General features: G+C 34.7%; 1 non-coding gene across 1 annotated transcript; it reads left to right on the forward strand.

Moving 5' to 3' along the window:
- The first annotated feature begins 2,810 nt into the window (after positions 1-2,810).
- LOC121231401 (small nucleolar RNA R71) lies at positions 2,811-2,917 on the forward strand. The gene has a single exon (XR_005929459.1). It is a non-coding gene; the product is annotated as a small nucleolar RNA R71 (small nucleolar RNA).
- Positions 2,918-9,395: the final 6,478 nt, after the last annotated feature.

Genomic DNA, 9,395 nt, shown 5'->3' on the forward strand with positions numbered 1-9,395 from the left:
AATTTGACATGCAAATCCACCTATTTCATACTATAAGTTATTTGGCCACTACAAATTAGCCTATAGCATTTTCAAAAATTTTCACATGAGTCCTATTTCATAATTTCACTCACAAATGGTAAGATCAAAGCATGAAATTTTCACACATGCACTTTCACATGAAATAAACATAGAATATAACATCTAATTATTTTTGTGACTCGATTTTGTGATCCCGAAACCACTTTCTGACTAGGGCCAAATTAGGGTTGTCACAGAGTGGGTTAGGTTGGGGCTGCTGTGTGATACGAGAGGGGAAGAGTGGGTGCGGTGGTTTGGGGAAGGGAAAGAAATTGAAGGAGAGAAGAGGGAAAGTGTGGAAATCGGGCTGAAGGGGGGAAAAGTGGCCAAAAAGGGTATGGAAAGGCTGACGACGGCTTAGGGTTGGAGAAGACAAAGATAAAAAGAAAAAGTTAAGGTTTGGAGTTAAAAGGGTGACACGGTCGTGTGATGCCCATGTTGGGGCCACACGGCAGTGTCACACGACCGTGTGGCCTCTTATTTAGCCCGTGTCGATAAAATTTCAAGCCTAGTCTTCACTTGACTTCGGACACGCTCGTGTGTCTAGGTCGTATGGTCTACACGGTGTATCACACGGCCGTGTGTAATCTCATTCGTTTTTCCCACGCCCGTGTGATGTGTTTTCAGCCCGTGTGCGTTAAAAATTTAAGCCCAGTTTTTACACGGCCGTGTGCACTCTCCTTCATTTCTCTCACGCCCGTGTGACATTCCACACTCCTATGTGGCTCGCCCGTGTCTCGCACACTTCCGTGTGCCTTGCCCGTGTAAGTCACACTCCTTTATTGACAGACACGGCCTAAAATAATCTACACCGGTGTGTGACACGGCCGTGTGGACCACACGGCTTGGATAAACGGGTGTGTCCTTGGCTGTGTGAAACTTGGAACTAAATTAAGGCCTAGGCTCTATACAGCCAAGGACACGCCCGTGTGTCTCGGCTGTGTGGGTTACACGGTTATATCCCCAGGCTGTGTAACTCACTGTCAGTTTGTTTCAAGTTCATTTCATCCTTAAGCTCGTCATGGAGTCACTTTGGTTTTTCATTATGTATTATCAGTTTCTCCTTGACATGTGACCGCCCTTCATCTAATTCATCAGTTTTTAGCCTTCGTTCTTCATGAGTTGTTCTAGTTTTGTCAGATGGACTAGATCGTGGCTCTATCACGTTTTTCCGAGGGGTTTCCTGCAAAGACTGTTGAGCCACTAGATTATTTACATTAATAGAACTCATAAAATTATTTTGATCACTGGATGTCTTAACAAAATCACGAGCTTGGAGTTTTATTATTTCATCTTCTACACGAAGTATGAGTTCATCTATACCAACATCAATAATCGTTTTGACAATTGCTAAAAAGGGCTGCCTTAGAATTAAGGGTACATCGCTATCCTCATCCATGTCTAAGACAACAAAATCGACTGGGAATATGAATTTATCAATTTTGATAAGCATGTCTTCAACAATACCCCTAGGAAATCTAATATTTTTATCTGCCAATTGTATGCTCATCCTAGTTTGTTTGGGTTTCCTAAGACCTAGTTGTTTAAACATTTTATAAGGCATGACATTAATACTTGCTCCTAAACCAACCAAAGCATTGTTAACATTTAAACTACCAATTAAACAAGGAATATTAAAACTCCTTGGATCTTTCAATTTGTTGGGTAGTTTGTTTTGCAAAATAGCTGAGCACACTGCATTCAACTCCACGTGCAATGAATCATCTAACTTCCGCTTGTTTGCTAAAATCTCCTTTAAAAATTTAACTGAATTTGACATTTGCAAAAGGGCTTCAATAAATGGTAAGTTAATATGCAACTTTTTCAAAAGTTTAAGGAATTTACCGAATTGTTCGTTTGTGCGGTCTTTCCTTGTCGCATTTGGATATAGTACATGAGGTTTATACTCCTTACTTACCAGTTTTTGTTTGTTGTGGCTTACTTCAACCTTACTATTTCTTATCATAGTTTCTTGCCTCGGTTCAGATTCAAATTCAGCTAACACTGCTTCATCTCGAACAGTAATTGTATAAAACTGCTCTCTTGGGTTAGTTTCGGTATTACTTGGCAAGCTGCCTTGTGGTCATTTTGAAATCATCTTTGCCAATTGACCTATCTGGTTCTCGAGTCCTTGAATAACGCTTGTTGAATTTTGAGTGCTGTTTCGGTGTTTTGAAAGCGGGTTTCTGACATCGAAATAAATTTCCTCAATATTTCTTCAAGGTTTGACTTCTTCTCTTGATGGTAAGATTATTGTTGAAAACTTGGAGGGGGTTGTTGTCTTTAATTTCCTTGAGTACCCCATAAGAAATTGGGATGGTTCCTCCAACCTGCATTATAAGTGTTACTATAAAGCTCTAGAATTGTTACCCATATAGTTGACTTGTTCGTTCATTGTGCTAGGGTTGTATGATAGGCATTCTAGATTGTTCATCCCTCCTCTATTCGTATCACATTGCACCACCAACTGTACCTAAGTTGGACCATATAAACAATCAATTTTCTTACTTAAAAGTTCTACCTGGTTTGATAATATGGTGAGCACGTCTACGTTAAAAACATCGGCTACTTTTGTTGGCTTTGTTCTCATGACTTGTCACTGATAGTTATTCAGTGACATCTTATCTACAAACTCATAAGCCTCCTCGGGTGTTTTATTATTCAAAGTAACACCAGTGGCCGCATCTATTAGTTGCCTAGTTGAGGGGTTCAAAGCGTTGTAGAAAGTCTGAACCTATAGCCATAGAGGTAACCCATGGTGAGGGCACCTTCTCAGTAAGTCCTTATACCTATCCTATGCATCATATAAGGTTTCTAAGTCCATCTTTACAAATGAGGAGATATCATTCCTCAGCTTGGTTGTCTTAGCCGGTGGAAAGTACTTCAACAAGAGCTTTTCGGTCATTTGTTCCCATGTAGTAATAGATCTTCACGGTAGGGAGTTCAACCACTATTTAGCCTTATTCTTTAATGAGAATAGAAACAATCATAGCCGAATGACATCATCAAAAATGTCATTTATCTTGAAAGTTTCGTAAAATTCCAGAAAATTAGCCAAATGAGTATTTGGGTATTTATCCTATAAACTATCGAACTGAACAAACTGTTGGATCATTTGAATAATGTTAGGTTTCAGTTCAAAATTATTTACAGCAATATCAGGTCTAACAATACTTGATTCAGCCCTAGTTAAGTTTGGCTTGACATAATCGTACATGGTACGAGGAGTAGGATTCAGATTTACAAGATTTGAACCAACCACATGAGGTATCTTATTATTATGATTTTCTGCCATCTTCTTAGTAATACCAATAACGTCCTCTTGCTCTTCTATTGTATTTTGTCGATTTTGCCTCGCTTCTCTACAGTTTCTGCGAGTTGTGCTTTTGATCTTATTGTCAAATACTAAAGGTCTTGACAGGTTTCTTCTTGTCATAAACTAAAAGAACCTGCCAGAAGCAAATAAAAGAAAAGTTAATAAATTAAAACAAAAACAAAAACAAAATAAAAATGACTAAAATAATAAAAATCTAGTGTTCCTAATATTTTAGTCCCCAGCAATAGCACCAAAAATTTGATGGCATCATGAGCTAACTAAAATACGAAAGGCAAGTGCACCTATCGAATGGTAGTATAGCTATGGTGAGTCGAGAATATCCTATCCGCGAGGACTAAAAGTACTAGTAGTTCCTATCTTTTTATTATCTAGTCGAATAAATTGAAGGGATTTATTTTAACCTAATCTTAACTAAATTAATTACTAAGACGAAACAGAGAATAGAATAGGAAAATATTTGAGGAAAACCGATGAGAGAGACAATACCCAAGAAAGAATCCACCTAGACTTCACTTGTTATTCTAAATCTGAATTAAATGATTTATTCACTTGTCTTGATCTATTGAAATCCCTAACTTATGTTAATATCTCTTTTAAGAATAAAAACAACTAACTCTAGGTTGATTAATTGAAATCTCTTTCCAATTAAAACCCATATTTTCGCATTAACTCGATCTTTGGATCCCCCTATTAGATTTGACTCTAATCTAATAGATTTATGTCGTACTATTTCTAGGATTGTATGCAATCCACTCAATTATGCCAGATCTACTCTTAAACAAGGACTTTTGCTCCACTAGATAAGCACATCAAGTATGAATTAATATCCTGAAAACATTAAAACATGAAATAAGAACACATAATTGAGATCAAGAACAAATATTTATCATATAATTTAGAAAAATCAAATAATAAGATCCATCTTAGGTTTCATCCTCCTTAGGTATATAGGGAATTTTGGTTCATACTTTGAAAGGAAAATATGTCAAAATTAGGAAAACAACAATAAAGAAACCCAAAAACTTCGAGAGAAATTGAATAGATATCTTCAGTCTTGAAGGAGGAATTAAATCCGTTGCGCTCTTCGAGTCTTTTCTTTGTTCAGCTTTGCCTCTCCCCTTTGGTCCTCTTCTAGTGGTATTTATAAACTTTAGAATGCTAAGAAACCCTAAAAATTGGTTTTTACCAAGTATTTGAGAAATAGAGTTTGAAATCGACACGGGCTAGCACATGGGCGTGTGGCTAACCCGTGTGGCTAGCCCGTGTGGCTCACACTGGTATGTGCTCAGCCCGTGTGGGAATGGTTAAGTTGTGTGGATCCTTAAAGTAGCTTGTTTTGTCTGATTTTGGCCCGTTTTCTACTCTTTTTGCTCTTTTATGCTCTCCTAAGTATAGAAACATGAAATTAAAGGATTATAAGCATCAAATTCACTAAATTAAATAATAAGTCATCCAAAAACGTATCAAGAATAAAATTAAAATATGTTATTTATGGCTTATCAGGTCTTCTCCGTTATTCTAATACAACAAATTACTTTGAGTGTGGGCTCGAACCAATTGAATCAAAACCAAAAATTCTCTTTTCTTTAATAGAAACTGATAAATTATTATTTCGAAAAATATGTTTATAAGTTAAGAATAAACCTCTCTATTTTTAGGCAGAATAACAATCTCTCAAAAGTTCTATTAATAGCTCTACCGGTGTCATCTATTTATAGGAAGAGAAGGTAGAACCCTTGTAGAGTTGTAGAGATTTATTTTAAAGAGAAAAACAACATCCTACTTACATTAGGAGAAGGGTGAACGGCTCACCCTTGTATTTCTATTAGGGTTGCCGCCCTCTTCGTGTTATATGAGGGGTTTTGGGCCTCTCTCACATCAGGTCCAATTACGAGTACTTCTTGGGTCTTTTTGACCTAGTACTCTGTAATATGATCCAACCCGATTCAGTTTTTCTATTTTGTATATATTAAATAGGGGGTTTCAAAACTACCGTTTTCAGTACCACTAAAAGCAGGTTGTTACAACTCTACCCCCTAAGAAAATTTCATTCTCAAAATTTCTTACATAAAAATAGGTTCGGATATTAGAATTTCATCTATTCTTCTGTTTCTCACATTGCTTCTTCAATGCCATGTTGGTGTCATCATACACGAACAAGTGTCAAGGTAAGTTCGTGTAATTAAATTGTGTTTATTCTTATGATTGAATTAAATGTGGTATGTGTTTATATGAATTATAAAAATGTTATAAATGTATGAAATAATCACATGTCTGATAATGTTCGGAAAAAGGTTAAGTTCTATTTGAATAATGAAATTCGAATGGATACAATATTTTTCATATTGAATGTGATCCTTGCATATGTTGCAGACAGACTATAGCTCGGACGAGTAATCTTGTTATAAGCCCTCTCGAGCGTCCTGATATATAGTTCCTGCGAGCATCTTGATCGGTAGTGATCCTGCATGTGTTGCACACTACCGCAACTCTTTGTAAGTGTCCTATTACATAATTCGATTGGTAGTGATCTTGCATGTGTTATGCATAAAACTTGATCATTAGATTAAGCTATATGCCTTGAATTGGTTGGTGAAAATATTGAAGTGTTGATGTAGGTGCAAGGTAAAAAGGGTGAGAAATAAGGTTTGGAAAATAGCCTTATTATGTCTACACGGGTAAATACACGGGTGTGTGTCTCAACCGTGTGTGACACAAGGCCATGTGCACCAGCGTGTGGTTTGGTTGTATGTCCTCTGCATCTTTAAAATTTAGAGACAGATTGCTCAAAATTGATCATATGGGCAAAGACACGGGCGTGTGTCTCAACCGTGTGAGACACATGGCCTAGAACATGGGCGTGTGTCTTAGCCGTGTGAAACCTGCACCTAATTTTCAACAATTTAAATTGATCACACAGCCTAGCACGTCGGTGTGTGGCAGGCCGTGTGACACAAGTCAGAGAGTTTTACAGGTATGGGCACGGGTTGGGACACGGCCGTGTGCCTCACATCGAATGTCCACACGACCTGGCCACACAAGTTTGTCCCCTGTACCTAAGAAAAATTTTGAGATTTCGCGAAATTTTTTTTGTGATCCTGGATTAGTCCCGACTCAATTCTAATATGTAATTTGGGCCTGGAGGACCCATAAGAGGTACATTATGATTGATTGTGATTAATTTTCAGAAATGAATAGTAAATGACATGAATTAACTGTAATTGAAACGTAAACTCTGGTAATGCTCCATAATCCTGTTTCGGCGACAGATACGGGTTAGGGGTGTTATAATTAAAAATTTGAAAATCAACCTGGTTTGTGATATTTATAGCAATAAACCTTAACCAAATTCGTACATGTGTTTTTGGATAAGTGGATCCTTGATGTTTTTCTACTTTTAACCAAACGATCTTCTTCGCTATTCTAGTACGACAACTTGCTTTAAGTGTGGGCCCTAACCAATTGAATCAAAATTGAAAATTCTCTATTCTTTAATAGAAGCTGATAAATTGTTATTTTGAAAAATATGTTTATAAGTTAATAATAAATCTCTCTGTTTTTCTGCAGAATAACAATCTCTCAAAAGTTCTATTAATAGCTCTACCGGTGTCATCTATTTATAAGAAGAGAAGGTAGAACCCTTGTAGAGTTGTAGAGATTTATTTTAAAGAGAAAAACAACATCCTACTTACATTAGGAGAAGGGTGAACGACTCACCCTTGTATTTTTATTAGGGTTGCCGCCCCCTTCGTGTTATATGAGGGGTTTTGGGCCTCTCTCACATCGGGTCCAATTACAAGTACTTCCTAAGTCTTTTTGACCTAGTACTCTATAATATGATCTAACCCGATTCAGTTTTTCTATTTCTCAAAATAAACTTTAATATCTACATATTAAATACGGGGTTCAAAACCACCATTTTTGGTACCACTAAAAGAAGGTTGTTACAACTCTATCCCCTAAGAAAATTTCGTTCTCGAAATTTTTTACCTGAAAATTGGTTTGGATATTAGGATTTCATCGATTCTTCCATTTCCCATGTAGCTTCCTTAATGCCATGTTGGTGCCATAAAACTTTTACTAAAGGTACTATTTTGTTACGTTGTTCTTTCATTTCCTAAGCTTAAATATTAACTGGTTCTTCTAAATAAGACAAGTCAGACTGTAATTCTACCTTGTCGGGAGTAATCATAGGGAAGGATCTGATCTATATCGTCGAAGCATTGAAACATGAAAAACATTGTGAATCTTTTCAAGTTCCAAAGGCAATGCTAGTTTGTAAGCCACTGGACCAATTCTTTTGGTAATTTCATACAACCCAATAAATCTCGGACTGAGCTTTCTTTTTTTACAAACCGTAACATTTTCTTCCACGAGGAGACTTTAAAAAATACTCTATCGCCAATTTGATATTCAATAAATTTTCTTTTTAAATCAACCTACGATTTTTGGTGATCAGAATTCACTTTCAAACAATCACGAATAATGTAGACTTTATCTTTAGTTTCACGAGAAGTTGATAGATGTGCTGGATTACTAGATGCCTTCAGGGGTCTTCCCAATATATTTTCTTCAAATCATGTGTGTTTCATAATATTATTTACTTAATGTTCATGAACAAATCCATTTAATTAAAAAAGAACACAAACAAATACAAATTTAAATAAACATCAATATAGTTTAAAAAATAACAAACGAAATACAAACAAAATTAAAAATAAATAAATTAACTTTTAAGCTTGATATATTTGTGATTAGTGAAGTGGGGATGTGCCATAGAGATAGAAGTCATCGTTGGTAGGAGTGTTCAAACGGTTGGTTTAGTTAATATCTGAACCAAATTACCGAAATATAAAAATCTTTAATCGTTAATCGAACCAAAGTTTTTTTTTAAATACATTAACCGACCAAAATATTTTGGTTAATTTGGTATTGAAATTTATATGTTTATTGTCTTTTGATTAAAATAAGTATAAAACATATAAAAAAATAAATTGCTAATGTTCATTTTTTTAATAGTTCAAAAAGTTTTAAATGGAGGTGAAAACAACAAATAAGACATTAGAAACACTACATAAATCTTAAAAGCTAACAATTATATATAATATATATTATTTATTTCAGTTAATCGATAATCAAAAAAATTATTAATCGACTTCCAACTAAACTAAATTCGATTATCAACCAATCAATTAAATTAAATAATTTGATTGATTAATTTAATTTAAAGCGAATTATGAATTTGGGGTGCATAATAACAATGGGCTTTTCTTTTCTATTTATGTTTTTCTTTTTTAAGTTAATGGGAGCACGTGATTTTAATGTGGAGATGACCTCAATAATTCAAACCTTACTTTTGTTATTACTTTTAAACTGCAGATTTAAAGATGCGCTGTCTTTATAACCCAACTCATCTTTTGCAATATAATATTCCCCATCAATCCCATGTTCACACTACACTCTGCGTCCTTTAATCTGTATCTATGATATTATTATGTATTTTTCAAATAATTTAATCCCAATATATCTACAGGATACTCTAATTGAAATGTATATTTTAAAATTATTTAATCAAATAAAACAAATTAAATTCCACATCAAAGTCATTTTTTTTTCTTTATATAGATTTTATACATAATTGGTACAAAATCTGGTATGTGGGTCATTCACTCCAACATGTTTTTGACAGGTCATTTTATATTTATTTTCTTATATATAAAAACAACACTTTGATTAATCTCAATCATGTCTACCTTATTTTTCAACTTTGAACAATCCATTAATTGAAAATAAAAAAGATTGATGTGTGGTATTTTGATTCTTAAAAAAGAAATAAATTTAACCGGTCGCTTAATTATTATTATTAGATTTGAATGTGTTATTAGTTACATTTTAAATCAAATATTTGAAGTATTAAAATTTATCCACATTTTATTTTTGTAAGCCAACCGAGTAGACAGCTAGGAGACTAAATTGTATAAATAAGAAAATAGAAGGA

Source organism: Gossypium hirsutum, chromosome A06 (assembly GCF_007990345.1).
Source record: "Gossypium hirsutum isolate 1008001.06 chromosome A06, Gossypium_hirsutum_v2.1, whole genome shotgun sequence".
NCBI lineage: Eukaryota > Viridiplantae > Streptophyta > Magnoliopsida > Malvales > Malvaceae > Gossypium > Gossypium hirsutum.